Below are 19,610 nucleotides of genomic sequence, written 5' to 3'. Positions count from 1 at the left end.
AGAAAGTTATGGTCTATGATTTGTTGTACGTGATGTTGTAAACCAGTTATGTCTAAGGCTTGATTTGTACTAGCTCTAATAATTTAGGTCATAAATTATAATCACATCGCCATCGGCTTCTGTCTCACGCAGATATTACTATAGGAATATGGAGTGTCCTAAGAAAATAAATAGGCACTGGGGCGAGGGGGGCTGAGATTTATCTATTTTCGTAAGAGGCAAGAACAAAACAAGGAGCTTGGAAAAACAGTTACCCCTGGTGTCGGAATGAGAAAAGAGTACTGTAGTACTCTTATAATCATTTAAAACATTTTATGAAGGCCCTGGGAGCTCGAAGAAACAATTCTTAAATCATTTTTTCGAATGCCCCATTTTCTTCAGTACAGCATATGCATACCTTGTATGCCGAGAAATCCAAGTGGACTATTTTTTATTTTGATTGCTTTTGTTAGGGGAAAAATGACATGAAAGGTGATCCGCTAACCTGTTTTGAGACAGTGGGATTAGTTACGATTGATAAAATACAACACCGTGATTTTAAGATTAAGGTCAATTTGTCTTTCTCAACAATTCGTTTTTTAATTTTTATTGGGACTGATAATATTACCTTGGACTGGGTGATCATATGGGTTGAATAAATTTGATTGATATAAAGGAAATTGTGTTCCTCCAACCCCTTTTTCTTTGTAAAGTAGTGGGATTGATAACAATGGCAATGGGATTTCGAATCCTGCCAATTAAGCGCGTGATAGGATCTGTATTAGTCGCTTAAAAATGTGTCGTGAAGCAGACACATTTTTAAGACGCAGATGTTTTTTTTTTTAACTTGCAACTCTTGCAGTGTGATAGATGGACCAAATAAATCTCCACGCAGTTTCTTGATTGTGTTATTAATGAAAGTTCTTCTAACATTACTTTATTGTTACCAGTCATGAAGATGTGTTCGCAAATGCAAATGAAGTAGGTGCTCTAAGAGGGCGGAATTGGTCACCAGTGATGGTTAAGATATCTTATTCAAGTCACCTGTAACTAATGAAAAAAGATACTCTCCTCTGATTAACTCACACGCTCTAAAAGTCATTCCGCTCTCTTTTAATCTCGTATTATCCCTTTCGAAGACCCCTGAGCTTAAATACTCTTAAATTAACTTTCCTTCTCGTCAATAAGTTTCTAAATGACTTATTAAACGTACTTAATGAAATATTTGAAGGAGAATGAACACAATATTCCCGTTTGACCTAAAAATAAGACTGAGTGTTTGTCCTTTTATTATTTTTTCCCTTGAAGCTCACAGTTTCTCTCAAGCCTCGCTCTCTTAATTTTGCAGAACAGATAACGGACAAATATCGGAGCATTTCCTCGAGGCAAACGATGGCCGGTCTTGTTGGCATGCTTAAAAACGGCGGAGGTCTCGGTACGGGTTAAACATATAGCTCTTTCGTGTTCTCTCATTCTCTTCTGCATAGGTCTTCTTGTTTCACTTCTTGAATCCACATTCACAGTGACTCCTCTAAACTGCACTGTACTGTGTAGCTGGATTGAGAGTGCCTTCTGGTCGTACTAAATGCGATCTTTAATATTGCGCGAATGCCTTGTCGTTTGCAGTTTCCCTCTAGCCTCGCTCTCCATTTTTCAGAACAGAAAATGGACAAATATATGAGCATTTCTTCGTACCAGACGGAAGCTGTTGTTGATAGATTTATGGCAAATGACTGATAATCGCTGTATTTGGGAAGAATTCAAGTAGTGGCTCCTTCATCAAGTTGTCTCAAGTCTGTAGATGGTGGATATATCCTAAATTTAGGTTAAACATCAATTTTATCATCTATGTATTTTTGTTTTCCCAGTTTCTGTCTGGCCAAAGAAAATTTAAAATTCTGCAATACGTCTCTTCGAATGGCTGCCTCCAGGTGGTAGCTCATCTATTTGGTTATCATCCAAGTCACTACGAGAAGGATATATCCTTAATCTAATGTCTTCTCTGGTTTACTAAACCTAAGTTTTTTTTTTAGCCCTGATGAGATTTAAAGAGACCATAGCATACTTTCATTATCAAAGTTAAATAGCGCTATTTCGCTTCCGCGTAACTTAGTGCGGCTGCTACGAGCCAGCAATTTCTTAAGCACAAAAGAACCGTAAGGTGTTGTTGCGGACTTCGCCGAGTTAATTGTTTTTTTTTTTACGAAAATCTATGAGCGATGTCTAGTTACTTTCTCGATTTTTGTGATAGTTTTGATCAATTGGTGACCGGACCTCTTGCTTCGCGGTTGTCCTATTTTTTTGATCGATCGTATGATTACAGACCGAATTGGACTCCACCTGGTCAGATATTAACGCCTGAGTTTGTTATGTACAGGCGAGTCTACCCGGAGCTGTCATTGAAAACTCCAGGTGGCAACTCCTTGATTTGGTTTCTATACAAGTAACGAAATTGGCAAAGCTAAAAGGGTAATCACAATTATAGAGTGTGGTTTATGTTACTGTGTTCTTTTGAGCATAGTTTTTCAATTTTGTTAGAAAAAATTTAACTAGGAATGGCTGGACCTGGAGTTCTTAGGAGTAGAGCTCTTAAATTATCTTTTCGAATGGCCGAGTTTCTGCAGTTCAGCAATTCCACTACAAAGCTTACAAGAATGAAAGATTACGCCATTATCTTTATTGGGAAGCACTGGATAAGTTATGGTAATTGACTTCCTGAAAAGGGAGGGAGGGATGGCATAACAGTTCAACTCGTTATGTACATTGATAGATATGATACTTGTACACATACCATTCACAAGTTTTATGGTTGCGTTTGGCAGGGATGTCCTAGATGGTTTCCAGATCGCGGTGAAGGCTTGTGAACATCCCGACCGCACCATAGGAGAACTTTGGGAACTCACCCATGGTAAGAATTCACGAGGTATGCCACTTTCCCAAAGAATAAAGAGACGTTTTGCCAATTGTGTCAACACCTGGCTGAAAATTAATCAAGAGGCTAGCCGTTGACCATCGTGGGTGACAATGCGAGAATTCCGATCCAGGCCCGGTATGTGCGAGAGTATAGGGAGCGGGAGAAAATCAAGTTAGTTTCTGAGCAGTTTCAGAAGAACCCAGGTCGTAAAACCGTCGGTGGCTTTATTGACGTTAAACTCCTTCTGGGGCAAGTTTGGGGAACGCCTCAACAAATCCACAGCATAACAAATCACAGCTCCACACGAACTGTTTCAACTGCTAAACAACCCTCTCCTGAACATACCATGTTTTCGTATTTCGTCTAAACTGTCTGCGATAAAGAAGGAGAAGAAACAAGAGACGGAAACCGAAGAACATTGTGCAGATCACTTGGTAAATATGACAAGGCCTGAGAATATCAGGAGGAGGTACTCTCAGTCAGAACAGAAATCGGCGGAAAAAAAGGGAAGCGGGAAGCCACGGAAACTTACTGAACTAGGAGGTCGTGCTTATAAATGTTTGGGACGAAATTAAGCGCCCTCTTGCAGATGAGAGACGCAATTGAGATGTAGTCACGCTTTATCAGAGAAGCCTCCAGTAAAGAAGTCAAAACTGTGAAACTAGTCAAACGATACGGACTGCGGGTCTTTAACAAGCGGGTAGCGAACAGAGAGACTTTCATTTCGAATCCTTAGGGATATGCACGATTGCCTTTGGACGAAGATGTGGACATGAGCAATGTAGATAAGTTAAGTAACTAGTAAGATAAAGAAACAATGCTTCGATTTTATGTTTACGGTTTTTTAAAAGAATCGTGCATGAGAGATTGAAGTTTTACAGCTCTAACGACGTTCGGGTGTGCTCAGGAACGTGATATTCACGTTGCCATTGGTGGAATACACGTTTGACGATTTAGTATAGTTACATGTTTGAGAATGTTTAATAACGAGGTTTATTAATTATGGGTTGATTGCTCGTTTTACAACCTGAGTGGTTTTTTAGCTTGAATAATTTTCTTTGCTATTTGCTCCATCAAGGTCGTCTTGCCCGCCAAGTTGCTGACAGCTTTCACCATCTTGTCATTAGCAACGCACTTGTTTTATAAACTCCTAGCGTTGGCACAGACGATGTCATGTTGTTTGGCAATTCAGTCCAGCCTGTTAATATCAAGATCTCCTTGAGTCAATCTCTTTTTTAAATTCGTTCCAGGTCCCTGATGTTGATGCCATTTCTGAGGGAGAGTAAGGGTAGAATTCTACGCCCAGAATTCAAGAAATATTCTTTGATCTCTTCTACGAAGAGATAGCCGAAAATTGATGTTACTTGTAAAAACGTCTCATTACCCAAAGAAAACGTTCCTGAAGAGCATTCTCCGCAGAAGCATAAATAAATGCTGGCAATTGCAAACTCTCCTATATTCCATTTATGCTTACTGACGTACGCCTTGCTGCTGTAAGACATCTTCTGCCCTTATAAGACCTATCAGAGTTGTTTGCTCAATTGGTAAGAGCGCCGGATTGGGTTTGTGCGAGAGGTCGAGGGTTCAAGCCCCGGCCGGATCAATACTCATGGTCTCAAAATAGCTAAGGGGAGTTTGCTACCTTTCTAGAACAAGAAATGGATAGATAATCTAGTCTTCTCGGATAAGGACAAATAAACCGTAGGCCTCGTCTCCTGCAGGGTTAGGGGTAGCAGACGTTAATTTCCTACGCACGAGACTACTGTGTGGTGGATGTCCTCCCCTGGGGTGGGATGGGGGGTGCTGGCCCTGAAAAGCCCTTATGGGGAGTGGTCAATTTAACCTATGTAACCTATGTAAAAATTGGATAAGGTTACACCTGTGTGATCAGTGATGGAGGTACAAGTCATAAACCAAATTAAAAACTTAGACAAGAAAGTCTGCAGAATTGTAGGTCGGACAATTTGCAGGCTCGGATATAAATTTTTTGTCTTTACTTTCTACACCAGACTTGTGAGCATGTACATTTTGTTTCCCAATTCAGGCCTACTCTGGGGCCTTAAGTCGCCGTAACTTTGGGCGACTTTGAGCAATTTAAGGTGACTTAAGGCGACTTAAGAAAAATTGGCAAAAAGAACATTGCAACTTTAGGCGATTTAAGTCGACTTCAAAGTGACTTAGGGTAATTCATGATATAAACATTAAAAATATGCAATAAAAAAATGGGGTCAACGTGCTTGTTTAAGCGTCAGCAGGCTCTTAAAACGGGGTATTTTTACTGGTTGTGCATTAAAAATTCGAAACAAAATCACCTTTATACAGAATTTAGCCTTGGTAACTTGAAAGACACAAAATTTTACTTTAAAATTAAAGCTTTTTTATCAAAATAAGTAGCATTGCTTCTTTTTAGCTGTTTTTGATGGCCTGGTTGTGGGGATTTTGCACTTTTTCGGACAGTTTCGTGGTTAGCTTGAAGTCCTCGCCTTGGCCAAAATACACCAAGTACGGAACTATTTTCCAAAAAAAATTGTTCCACTATCAAAATTTTTCCTTCCTCAAATATGTTCTTTCTTAGACTATTCATAGCAAATACCAAAAAAAAAAAAAAAAAAAGAAAAACGGGTGTCACCGTGCTTGTCTCCTCACAAACTGCCGTGAAAGGTGGACATGGTTTTGAGATTACATTCTGGATAGAGAATTTGCACGGTGACGACTGGGACGAGACACAAAATGGTGCCCATCGTGTTCGAAGTATGCACTCGATATTAAGCTTGTTTTCGGTTGTTTTCATGTTCTTGATATCGCCAACACAGAAATTCATACTTGGAAAGCCTGCATAAATAACAGATATGAGGTAAGTCAAGATTTGATGAGATTTTGAAGCTATAAACCTTTAGTTGAAACTGTTTTGTTGCGCTGGCGTTTTGTTAATTCCAGTGAGCTAGGGTTCAATATTTTTTGCTTTGGGGCAATAAAGGCTTGACAAAGAAACTTGAAAAAAAGACTGTTGATTCCTATTCTTTGTATGTTTTCTTTTTTGGTTTCTATACACAGCAAAATGGGAATTCTTCACCCATCACTCTTATAGGAGTTTTTAATTAAGAAATATTTAAAGAGGGAGCCCAGCTCGCCATAGCGGTTTTCAGTGAGGCCCTTAAAACTAACAATGTATACAATGAGTAATCACGTAATTAATAAGTCAAAACTCACGGTGGAAATATGAAATATGAAATATCGAAAAGTGATATATATACAGTAGAATGTAGTATACCCTGAAAAATACAAACTGTACTTTAAAATTTGCTTTTTATACTTCACTGAGAACCACACTTCAATGTCTCACTGGTCCTCATTCTGACTACTACATTTTCTGTGCAAAAATTATTTCAAAACATTAATTGTGCAAATCACAATCTTAATTTGCATTATCTATAGAGTACTAACATATTTGCGCCAGCACCCACTTGTTTGAGGAGACTCTGGGTTTGTTGTCAAACCTCTCCATCAGAACTTGCTTCACCCCTTCTTCCTTGCCTCTTTGGCATACCACTTGTAGGTGAGGGAGACCCAAACCTGAGCTTGTACACTTAATGGCCATTGAGGCTGAAATGTACTTCTCTCTAACTAATGGCTGCAGGGTATTAACCAGAAGTTTCTTTTCTTTTAGAAGCTTTTGATAGGATGCCACCCATGAAACTTTGAAGCTGTGCTTTTGTATCAGTTTGACATTTAGAAACTTGTTCACTATAGCTGGTAGAGTATTTGCACATCTGCAAGAGCATTGTGAGCTTCATAGGATTTACACAGAAGATCTTGTACAAGGTTTTCTTGGCTATGGGATTTCCTTTCAGGAAGCAATTCCCTGAATGCTGGAAGAGAGTCTGTAAAGCCAGAAACTGTTTTGACTAAGTCCTCCATGACTCCATCTTTCTCTGCTGCTTGCACCAAGAACCTGGCATCAAAGGAATTGCAATTGTGTACAACTAAAATGCAAGGCATTCTTGATTTTCAATTTTCAATGAAGGTCTTAAGGGCCACATCAGTTGCAATGGCATCAGTGATTGGCTTCCCATCATAAAACAGTATTCCTCTTTGGAAGGTGAGTTTGTTCCCAGCAGATGCTTCTGGTGATATTACATTACAGGGCTTGATATAAATAGAGAACTCATCTTTACCATCTGTTGCTGCAATTTGTAGGATTTCAGCATCATTACCTGTTTTACAATATTGTAATCCAATTATTACTTTATAAAGATAATACAAAGAAAAGTGTAATAAAAAAGCTTAGTGCATCTATGCAGGGTATATCTAAAGTAAAAATAGGAGCCATTTCTAAATACCTGTCCTGCTAATTTGCATCTCACCTATTTTGTTTAAAGGGCACCTAAACCCCAAATTATTACAAAAAAGGGGTTTTTTTTGGAGTATTTCTATGCAAAAATTTTTTTTATTTGCTCAAATCTTCAATTTTCTGGGCCCAGTCAAAATACAGAAAATTGGCCGCCATCTTGGCTCAGAACCGAGTTTAAAGAGGAATGGTTCTATAGCGGGTAATGTGACGTCAACTCGAGAACATGAAAGTCTGCATTTCACACATTTTCACTTGTTTGGGAAGGTTGTCATCGATATTGTCCGAAATATGCCGACTAGGTGTGCTGTAGGAGGAATGTATGAAGCGCGATACCTTCTTGCAAATTTGGCACATTGCTACATAGTCCTATGTCCAACACACTTAGTCGGCATATTTTCGGACAATATCAACTACAACCTTCCCAAACAAATGAAAATGTGCGAAATGTAAACGTTCGTGTTCTTAATTTGACGTCACATTACCCGCTAGAACCATTCCTCTTTAAACTCGGTCATGAGCCAAGATGGCGGCAGATTTTCCTCATTTTGACTGGGCACAGAAAGTCGAAGATTTGAGCAAATCAAAAAGTTTTTGCAAAGAAATACTCCAAAAAATACCCTTAAGCGAAGAAAAGTTTTTGGGTTTAGGTGCACTTTAAGAACAAGGCACGATAAAACAAAGGAATCTATGTGATGCAAATTATCAGGATGAGTATTCAGCAATCTAGCAAAATAGAAAAACAATTCCATCATTAAACATAATTATTCTCTAATGTGCAATTCAGAAATACCCTGCTAAGACAAACATCATTATATTCACTTTGTTACATTTTTACTAAACTAGCTGCCGCCACCCTGCAAAGCTAATTTCCCCTTCCAGATGTTTCCAAATCAAATATGATTTGATGGTAGTCTTTGGTCAATGATACTTTCTCAATCTTTGAGGCTGCAGGTGGTACTGGAATTTCCTGAGCAGCATTGTGTCCATGAAAGCCCATTCCACAACTATACTGTTGCCCTTCTCTGTTCTCAAGCTGTTTTGTCTTTTTCAACTGCTTCTCTTTCTTCTCAATTCTTTTCTACTTGTACTCTCTTGTTTTCTGTTTCTCTTTCAAACTTAGAGTTTTTCTTCTCCATTTTCTTTGCAAACTTTAAAGAAGTGGAACCTGGAGATAGTTGTGTCTTCATAAAAGCCTAAGAGAAATTCACCAGTCTTAGTGAAAACCATATTCTAAGTTATAATATTGTGAGGTTTTACTGATTTGCTTTTTTTTTGTGACTTATGATATGCAAGGTACTGGTAGTACAACACTGGACATGGTGGATAATCTGTAATGTTCAAATTATGGATCTCACAAATTGGGAAGTGTACAAAATGCTCATAATATTATATCTGCTCACCTGAGAAACATTAGATTGGTCTAAGTTCTTTTGGCGAACAGCACATGCAACACCGGAAGTCATTGCTTTCGCTAGATCCATAGTGTCTGGTCTTTGGAGCTTTGCTTCCTATAGTGTTGTTGAGTGCTTCATTTACCTGGTTCAACCCAAGGGGTCAGCTAGCTTCTTGGCATTTGAAGCATAAATCTAAATTGAAGAAACAAATGATTTTTATTCACTAAAATTTGGTATCTCATAAAAGCTTGTGAAACTGAGAAAGAGGTTGATAGTCCCCTAACACTTATAACTTTATCCCTTGCAGTTATTAATTAGAATACAATCATAAGCACTAACACTATTTTCTAAGAGTTGTGTTCCTCTACTACATGTAAAATGGTGGGAATAGGGAATTTGTGAGGAGCGAGCTGTGCCACCATACATGTACACTGTACTTACTTCTAGGATCTTTTCCAGGGAGTGCTTCAAGCTTTTGTCCATCAGATCCTTGCCATGGGGAAGGCCTCTGTGTTTGTAGGATGCAGAATTTTTTAAGTAGCCACACCAGTTGACACAGGAAGAATGGTCACCATAAGCATGAAGCACAATAGACTTCAGACCATTTCGCACACCTTCTTCATCATCCTTACTCTGCTTTAGTGCGTAACCAAGGCATCGCTGGAAATACTGTATCACCATATCTGCAAGGTTTTCTTTTGGGTCTTGATGCTGTATAGTGAGCTACCAAAGGATCTTTCAGCATGGATGACGTCTGACCATTTTTCAACCTCATGCTCAACATTTTTCCTCACTTTGCTTATGGTGGACGAGTCATCATCCCCAACAAGAACTGATACAACTACATTTTTTTTCTCCACAACTGTTAAGCAGAGTAAAACCACAAAAATAAATTTTTTTGCCATAAAAAGTGAGGGCATTCAAACTACACCAAGGCATTATCCTAAAGTATTTTCTTTTCTGCATTTTTAGCATACTCATATTATAAAATGAAGGTGCATTTTTATGTTTGCTTTCTTGTCAAATTTTGAATCCTTATTACCAAGGGTGTAAGGTATTGTAAGGCTTTCCACTGTTTATGGCGCAAGTGTCATTACTATAACACTGATATCATAAGAACAGATACCACAAGTCTCTCTTTGCAGCAATAGACTGTGATTTTAACATGTTAACAACTATATTAAAATTGTTATTTTCTTTTTTATTTTTACTCTTACATACCTGGTTAGTAATTACCTTTTGACTAGATCAACAAATCAAACTCAGATCAAACTAGATCAAACATCAGCCTCCATAGCTTTTGACGAGCCTTCCCAGTTGAGCCTGCAGTAGTGTATGTGAGGCGTTTTTGACTGTCTGCTGGCAGTTTCACATGTTGTACACCTTTACAAAAGACATTGTGAGTAAAGGTCCTGGGTAACACTTTCAATAGGAGGCAAATATGGGTGAGGTCATATGTCGAATGATTCTGTACTTTTTTGGTCAAATTGAAAAAAACCATAGCTCTTGTTGTTTACAACAAGGTGCTAGTAGACAAAATATATGTATATACATTACCTTTTTGACCTTGAACCATAGCAAATCACCTTGACAGTTTTTAGGCCAACCATGGAGCCAACACCTAGTGGTGAAAGTGAGGATATAATATTTTATTCATTTGTTTAATTAATTTTGACTATTGGCTGACACCAGAACTGTCAGTAAGCTAAAGAACAATCCAGAGAAAAAAAATAGCAGCTTTGTATGAAAATGCATATCCAAATGCGCCCTTTTCAATTCTTTCAGATGTAGAATTTGCAGTGTACCTGTCAGGCTGTTGTGGGCTTTTCCCCTTTTTTGCCATCCTATGTCAGATGATACTCCTATCTCCACATTTCCCTTTTCATTATCATCTTTCCACAGGTTTCTTTCGCCTTCTAAACTTTCCAGACATGATTCCTTTGCCAACTTTTTAATTTGGGGCCCTACTTCCGTCTCGCGAACCTTCAGCGTGGACTCTCCACGTGATGGTATATTAATGGATGACAACAACTCGTTTAAGTGGGTAGGACCTATTCCTACGTGTAGCATTCCTATAGATATGTCCATTCAACATTTCAAAAAATTGGCTAGATGTTAAATAGATGCTGGAAAACAATATTTTTATCAACGTTAAATGTAAACAAACCTGCAGCGCGCTTCCTGTTTTCACTAAAGATTGGTCTCGCTCGTGTTGTTCCGGTGCTACGGTGGGTCTTGTTTGTTCGACCGATATTTGTCTCTCCACATTCAGAGTTTGAACAGCATATGTAGAGTAAGGATCCTAGCCCAGACAGTGTTTCTCATATGCAGTCGGAGAGCCGTAGAGCTGCCCCACAGGCTCCACAGCGTCCATCGAAAACCTCAGTGAGGACATTTAATTCTACAACTCGACGGCTGCAAAGTGGAAATCCACTGGGGACATCCGGATCATGCATATTCTTTTCATTTTCTTGTTCCTTAAGAGCAGACCAGGAAGCTTTCAGCCAATTTTTGGCATTCTTATTGCGAATAAAAGCTTTCGCTTTGCAAAAGCGGCCCTTGTCCTTCTCACGCTCGCGGGAAGAATGGCCGCCATCTTCGATGTTGGAATGTTATGCGCAGAAAAGGTTGCGCAGTGCAAAACAAGGGGAATCACCATAAGTAAATTTGTCCTCTTGATGAGCAATTGTTTATAGGTATTGTGGTTGATGCTATAACCTTTGACAGGGTAAATTTGCCTCTGTTCAACTCACACGCTCTAACAACAATGCCACTTTCTTTCAATCCAATATTATGGTTGTCGAAGACCCCTAAGTTTAAACACCTCACACTCAGCTTTAAAAAAAATTGCAGCCTTACAAACTCTTTCTGATGTAAGAAATCAAAGAAGGAGCCTAGAACCGAAGTTAACGAGATTGCACTGTTAATAAAGAGATTTTGAGGTCATAAGAAATACCTAAGAAATGGAAATTAATTGAATTTAACACGTACTTAACGGGTAATCATGATTCCTAGACTGAGTCTGTTTTATAATGATAGTAAACATAATAAACAGTTTTGAACGTGGAGAAACACTTAGCTAGAAGCTAGTTTACAGGTTTTCCACCAAACAACTGTTTTATTGAGTCCTTTAGAAAAGAGCTTGGGAACTACACCTAAAGTTCTTGGAGGTAGCATTTCATAAAAAGGGCAAGTGTTTTATCAGGGTTTCTTGATCACGAGGAAAGTGGAAAATCACGCATATATTTAGTTTATCTTTCTTTTGCTTCATTAACACATGTACATTTTGCTAGCCAATGTAATGAGAAGTGGTTTCATTTTAATCAGAGGCAGTAGCACTTTCCATTGCCCTCTTCAATTGCAATTTTGAGAAGCGGAAGAACTAGCAATGTGTAAGTCTACCCGGTTTTGAACTAAAAAAGTTACCACAAGGAAGTGTTTGGCTTTGAACCTTCGAAGCCTAAAAGTACACAGTACAAAGATAAGTGGGCTGTTCATGTTTTTGAAATTGAAATGCTGCACGTGACAAAAAAGTTCCTTTTTACTAGAGCTGGATAGTGTGTTCAAAGATTATGATTTTCACCGAGTGCAAAGTCTTGAAGAAAAGTTGGAAGGCCTGGACACCTTTACCCAAAACTTCTGGCTTACAAAGTTCGTCTGAACTAACGAATAAGCACTTGTTCAAGTACTGCATTCTTTGGCAAATTGATTTCCAACCACGCTTGCTCATCTGCTTTGTTTACTGGGGGTATCAAGGTTCGAAATGGTGGATGACTGAAAAATTTAACATCATACCAACGCTTTCACATATCTGGAAACGGACGGCAAATTCATTGTTCGCTCTCAGTAAAGCTGAAGAAAAGCACGATGTTCATCGCATGTTATTCAGCACCAGGAAAATACCAATGTATAGCTGTTTTCCTTAATGTTTTTCTCAAGTTTTCCCGTGCGCGTGAACGCTACATTCTCAAGCGTCTTCCCACAGAATAACTAATGGTGAATGCCATGAAAACACGATGTTTGGGATTGTTTTCCTGCTCCACGAAAACGCTAGTATATAGCTTGTTTTCCTAAATGTTTTACTATAGTTCTCCCGAGCGCACGAAAGCTGGATTTCAGTTTCCAAGCGTTTTACCGCAGAATTACCATCGGTGAATGCCATGAAAACATGATGTTTGTTGACTATCAGAGCGATCTTCGCAGTAACAAACACGACCTAAGAGTGAGTGTCAGCAAGAATCAAACAAAATCGGAAACTAGCGGCAAAAATGTGAAAAGCGAAATTTGCTCAAACTCCGGCTACAAAGTATATCTTAACAACCAAGCGCGAGGGCCGTACGGGGAGAATATCGGCCCGAGGTCTTGACAGTACGGACCTCGCTGTGCTCGGTCCGTAAAAAAAAGACCGAGGGCTGATAGTCTTCCAGTACGGTCCCGAGCAAGCTTGGTTAATAAGAGATTTATTACACGACTGAAGTTCGAAGGAACACAAGAGCGGTATCATTCGGGACCATTCGGGACAGCGCCCGGTCCAATACTGAGAGAATATTGACCGACAATAGAGCATTTCGATTGGTTGATTTTAGTTATTGGCCCTCTGACTGCCCGAGTTATGTAATGATAGTCCATAGTGAACTATTCATCGCTTAGTGGTTCATTTCTCGAATAGATTTTTGTTTTGGCGGAAAATGGCGATACTAGATTTCAGGGCCAGATGTGAGCAAATTAGGCTTGGGAATTAGCAATTTTCAAGAAAACCTGATGCCTTCAATAAAGAGCCAGAAGATATTCACATGCAATCAGCTGATTTCAAAACTTTTCCAGGTTTTGCAATGTAATTTCTATGACATTTGAAAAGAAATCTGACATTGTGCGAGATCTGAAAGATCTCCCCATGTTCAGGCTTTATGGACATTACTTCCTTGCTTGAAAAAACAATTTTACCCTACTACCTTTATCACAAATTAAATTAAACTTAGGGGTCAAACCCCTCTACAATTGGGCTTTTAACTGGTATGACTTCTTTTCTGGGGAAATAAGGCTGTAGTTAATGAGAGCGCTTAAACTTGCACATATTCGCGAAATCAAACAAGAGATTTTGCGACCGACCGTGACAGACAGATCTATTACTTCCGCCCATGCTCAACAAAAAAGCTCATTGAAAATAGAGTGGTCATTCCTGTGGTAGTTGAGTCGTGCTATTTGCATATATTAATCTTTTTCTTGTCGTTTTTATAGTTATTCTTGTTTTATTTTTATCTTTAACATGTATATGTTAACGTGCTCGTGTGGTTTGCCGGGTAGGAAGTCCATCTAGTGAAAAACTGTAAGCTGGTCAACCTCGGGTTTGACAATGCTTCCCGAGGTCGCAAGACTCGGACAGCATTTTCAAGCCCGAGGTTGACTGGTTTATTTTTTCCTACGGTAAATTGGCTTTCAAGTGGGTTTGTTTACGCCACTGTGTTTTTTAATTGGCTTACAAGCCTTCTACAAACCATTCATAAAAACTTTTCGCAACAACTAACTTAGATACTAGACACCAAAGTATATGTTTCAGAACAGATACTTCTCAATTTACAACAAACTAAGAGCGAATGTCTCCCAGGATCAAACGAGGTCGTAAATAGGGGAAAAGAATGCGAAAACTCGAAATTGTTCAAACTCCGGCTATCAGTCGTCCCTATAATAGTATTTGTCTCTAAATAAGGTTCATTTGTCAAATAATTCGGTGTTTTGCCAAAAAATGACGAGAATCATTTTGGTGGCCAGATACGATGAAATCGAGCTGCCAGGTAGTAATAACGTGTACCGACTACAGTTATGAGCGCTTCCCACAGCTACAGGTACAGCCTTGTACCAGGTTTTGAGAGCAAGGCCACAAATGGCTTTCTACTTCGAACTGTAATTTCCGATATCTCAAGACCAAAGGATTCACAGATACCCCGTAACATAGGTACAGAAAAGGGGCCAAGCTAAGAGTTCAACACTAACTCACAGATGTTGTAGGAGTCATATATGATTAAATGTGAATGCTAAGAAGCAAGGCGAGAAAAGTAACCGCTAATTTGCTGATTTGTGAGAAAATTTTGTGAGAAAATTCCCATAGCTAAATAGTCTCTCCCCATTGCTATCTTTTGCATTCCTCATGGCTTTAGAGACTTCATCAATCGGATCCGCCTGTCTTCCCTGTTCTCTCTCCATTTTGAAACTTGGAATTGAGGTACTGCTTTTGATTGTCAGTAACCTTTGTACTACGGGACTGTGTCGATTTCAGTGCCCATCCCATCGGAAGAGTAGTGGGCACAGTTAGTAGTGATGGTTTACTACCTTTTATGACCGTTGGGCATTTACTCGCGCCACAATCCAGATTAGTCGCGTATTCTATCGTGGCCCCTTTCAAAGAGCGTTTCATACTCTAGAACACGCTTGTGCTTTCCATAGCCCAAGTGTTAAACCAGCGATGAATGCCGTATAAACGTCTTGACACATCCCTCTTCTACACATGTAAATAATGAATAATTGTTAGCAACATCAACATCAACGCCTGTCTCATCTGAAGACTCATCTACACAATCGGAGTTGCCTTCTACAACAGTTGCGGGGATTCGGCCACCTATTCGTCTGGGTACTACTGAAGCAAAGCTTGTGATAGTCTCGCTGGTCGAGGGCCTGATCTCCATCGTCGGCAGTTCCGATTGTTCAAGGACATCGCAGTTTGTCCAGGGAATACTTTTTCCAGGGCCAATATCGTAGGCTCTCCACTTTCTTATCCCTTCCTGGCCGTAGCAAAGGTTTCTGACAAAACTTACTTTCTCCCACTTAAAACTCTTGATGGATGGAGCATTGGGAGGACTGCACATCCCTGGAAGACTCCATAGCTTCTTTCATCAATGCAGCAATCTCAATGTGGTGTCCAGAATTCAGATATTTCACCATCTGTGACTTTATAGTGGCTGCCTTGCGACCGCAAGCGCCCTTTCCTCGACTCCCTGTGGCTCAGAAAAGTCAATCCGAGAGATCTGAAGGTCATGACGTTTGGCAATCTGAGGAGCTGTAATCAGAGTCTGCGCACAATGATAACATCCAGCGTTGTAGCCTCGAATATAGATGGTCTGTAGCTCTGGCATAATAGTCTTGAGTTGACTAAAGATGTCATCAAGTATGCCTGACACCGAGCTACTGTCTTGGGCGGTAGCACTCTCAAACACATGAGCGAATGTCATCATCTCCATTTCTCCACTGTTGCATTTTATCGCCACTGCTATATGCCACGATATACCTCTTTTACCAAACCAATCCGACTGGCTTTCCCGGAACTTACGTGGAAGATATTTCATCACCCAGTCAAGTACTAGAAAAATGGGTGGGGCGCTAAGGCCGCTCATGATGTCAAGTCTGCATTCATCCTGATTTATAGACCACGATAAATGGGCTTTCCAGCATTCAATGCTCTGTTTGGCCTGGGAAATAACAAAAGACAGTTATTCATTTTCATTGTCCGAGCATTCAGCCGTTTCTAAGCCTTCCTCAATCTCCCTCATTACAGACGAGACAAGCAACCAGCGGTCACAGCTGTCACAATGGGCGTGGCCACAAGTCACAGAATAATTTGGGTCGTCAGGATCACTCAGAGCGTATGCTCTACAGTGGTCAGGGACAGCGGAGCTGAGAATTAATTCACCACTTACGAAATTCCTCGATCCGCTTTTCTATTTGCTCCATGTTGGGATAAGATTTGTGGCACACAGCACTTGGAAATGTTTTACCGCCAGCCAGGTCCGATTTCACGGAGGTGGTGTGAGCAGATTGTGTCTAAACTCTGCGTCTCGTCCTCGCGGAAAACACCCACTCTAGCAAGTATAAGTTCACTTTCCGTTTTCACTCCAGAAAATGACCAGTGAGAACAATCATTCGAAATATCCTTTGAGCAATTGCGTAAAGTAACAATTTCAAGACTCTTGCTTTTATCTAACCTATCAGACGAGCAGTCTGTTCCAGTTATTCTATAAAAGGAGCATGAGAACGCCATTGCTGAGTTGCATAGCGTGAGACAGGCCGTGGGAAAAGTTCCCTACAATTGAATTGGGATCACAACTTGTTTATGAATAGCAACCATAACAACAATGATAAATAGTTGATTTCAAGGCTTTTAGATCAACAATTGCATAGCCCCTAGTGATCAGTGACGAGATTTTGATTCTTTAAAATGTAAATTATCTCCAGCTGGCGGCTGTTCTAAAATAGAAATGGTATCAATTGATTAACCCTTGTACCTGTAAAACAGCATCATTCACCTGAAAAAGTACTGTAAATAGGCTGCATAATTATGGACTGTTCACATAAAGATATCATCCAAGTTAGTAATATAACAAGCATTCCATTAGCTGCTGTATTTTCTCAAAAAATTAATAAATAACAAAACTCCGCCATAACAAGAAGATACATTTTAATCGACTTTGGGGCTTTGGGCTGGAATGAGAGAGCTGTCTGTCACCGTCGGTCACGCAATCTCTTGTTTGATTTCCCGAAAAATTGCAATTCTATCTCGTCATCACTGCCCCAGGGATCCCATGAGATAGTTAGACGTATGCGCATAACCAGTGCTTTTCGCGCGCAAATCAGTTTAGCACGGTGACTACTCATACGAAGAAAATCTTCTCTTTTTACCTTCAAGTTTCTTAATATCGGGTCTACAATAAGATCACTGGGTAGAAAACACCTAGAATTACTACACCAGGTTTGGAACCCGATATTCAGTGCTCGAACGATGCTGTAGACCAACCTTCACAGAGCACCATGGTGGCGATCCTCAGAGGACTTAACGACACTTTGGCACAGTTGACCAAAGCTTCAGAAAAGCAGACAGCGACGCTCACCAGTCTTAAAGACGACATCCTCCTTCGTCCTGAATCAGACGAGGAGGCAGAAAAGGAAGACTCAAACATGAGCAATACACAACTAAATATTACTGCCACGTTGAATAATGTGCTCGACCCGAGCGACTCTTGCGTGGTGAAAGAATCTGCTGGCTCTGACTCAGAAAGGCAGAATGATGTCCGCGAAAGCCTGACTCAGGCATTGTACAGACCAACGATAAATCTCCTGCCATAACAGAGAAGGGTGCCAGTCTAATTGATAATATGGCTTCTGGAGGTCTTTCACCAGAAACGGTGAAGGAAAGAGTTGATTAATACCCTCCACCAGAAAACTGTAAGTTCCTGTGTACTAAAACAGTTAACGAGGAGGTTTGGGATCTGCTTTCCAGGAGGAGCAGAACAGTTGACCTTGCTTTTCAGAAGGTGCAAGAATTGCTTGTTCAGGGTTTATCATCCCTGTCGATTTTGGTGGACCAGTTGGTAAAAGACCTTCAAACTGGCAAACCCATTAACGTCCGTCAGGTCCAGGACCAGATCATGGACAGCATTGCCCTTGTGGCTAATGACAATTATAAACTTAATATGAAACGACGAGAGCTAATCAAGCCCGACCTCAACCCCCCTTTCACAAGGTTATGCAAAGAGGACATCAAGCCCTCTACAAAGCTATTTGGGGACGAATTGTCAAAACATCTAAAGGATATGGCAGAGGCAAAGAAGGCGGGCCAGCAGATGCAGAGGACCTCTGACACCCGCACATCCAGCCATAACTATCTAAAGGCTGGGAGGCAGAAATTTCGACGCTCAAATTTCAAACCATACCACCGAACATCTACTGGCCAGAAAACATCTGAGACACGCCCATTTTTAGGGTACAGCCGGGGACACAAGAGTGCCCCGAAAAAACCCAGCCAATCCAACAACAAAGATTAAACGATAACCAGGTGAGGACACATCCTAAATCATTTATGGATGGGGATTATTTGCATCAAATGGTCCGTATTTTTTTAGCAGGACAGCTGAAGGACCATGTTGGTTCCTGGGAATCTTTGACAAATGACCAAGTCAAACTTGATGCCATAAAGCACTACCATATTGAGTTTGAAGCTAATACCCCCGTCCAACCTCACCCACCAAAACAATTCCACCTCTCACCTGGTGAAAGGGAGATAATAAGTGAAGAAATATCTACACTTCTCCATAAAGGAGTTTTGGAACAAACTGAATATGTAGAGGGGAACTTCCTCTCAACTATATTTGTGTGGCCTAAAAACGATGGCAGCTACAGAATGATTTTAAATCTCAAACCTCGTGATGAATTTGTCTCGTACCACCATTTCAAAATGGACACTATTCAAACAGCTCTTAAACTCATGCGTCCAGGGTGCTTTATGGCTTCAGTTGACCTAAAGGACGCATACTATTCTGTCCCTGTCGCTAAAGAGGACAGGAAATATTTAAAATTTGAGTGGCAAGGGAGTTATTATGAATACACATGCCTACCCAATGGCCTTGCTTGTGCCCCCAGGCTGTTCACAAAAATTTTAAAACCTGTTTGCTCTCATATCAGATCAATGGGCCATCTTTGCATGGGGCACATAGATGACTCTTTCTTATTAGGATATGACTATGCTGCTTGTAAGAGGAATGTCCAGGACACGACTGACACATTCCAAAACCTTGGATTCGTAATTCATCCTGTGAAATCAGTTTTTATTCCCACACAAGAAATAGAATTTCTTGGGTTTTTACTTAGCAGTATTCTTATGACAATTATACTTCCCCCTACCAAAGCTGCACGCATACGTATAGCCTGTGGACCAATCACGACCGACTTACGTCACTTGAGTCTTACAGCCAATAACATCACGGCAAAACCAACCGATCATTTCACACGAGCTGGAATAAGAACATTCTACTGACAACAATCACTCACTTGACTCTGATGATGACTTCCGCACAGGTTGTCGAAACGTCAGTCACTACCACCGACAACAGTCCCTCTCAGGACTACACTCACCCGGACGATCAGACTACACCTTCACATTACTTTAATGTTACATACACCTGCATATGGTGTTTTAGGTTCCAATTGA

The 19,610-nt window shown here is 40.2% G+C and overlaps 1 long non-coding RNA gene and 1 pseudogene across 2 annotated transcripts; one reads left to right on the top strand and one right to left on the bottom strand.

Moving 5' to 3' along the window:
* The first annotated feature begins 4,970 nt into the window (after window positions 1–4,970).
* On the top strand, window positions 4,971–9,228 carry LOC148743076 (uncharacterized). Its single transcript, XR_016002193.1, has 3 exons — window positions 4,971–5,747; window positions 6,561–6,992; window positions 9,098–9,228. It is a non-coding gene; the product is annotated as an uncharacterized LOC148743076 (long non-coding RNA).
* On the bottom strand, window positions 5,890–11,234 carry LOC148743075 (uncharacterized; annotated as a pseudogene). The gene is made up of 8 exons (XR_016002189.1): window positions 10,806–11,234; window positions 10,444–10,710; window positions 10,196–10,259; window positions 9,875–10,021; window positions 9,080–9,500; window positions 8,645–8,830; window positions 8,103–8,437; window positions 5,890–7,107 (listed from the first exon to the last, which is right to left on the bottom strand). The product of XR_016002189.1 is annotated as an uncharacterized LOC148743075 (transcript).
* Between the last annotated feature and the right edge of the window lie 8,376 nt (window positions 11,235–19,610).

The sequence above is a fragment of the Stylophora pistillata genome, chromosome 1, assembly GCF_964205215.1.
Source record: "Stylophora pistillata chromosome 1, jaStyPist1.2, whole genome shotgun sequence".
In the NCBI taxonomy this organism is placed as follows: Eukaryota; Metazoa; Cnidaria; class Anthozoa; order Scleractinia; family Pocilloporidae; genus Stylophora; species Stylophora pistillata.
Note: the sequence above shows the minus strand (reverse complement) of the source record. Positions and strands in the feature narration are given on the sequence as shown.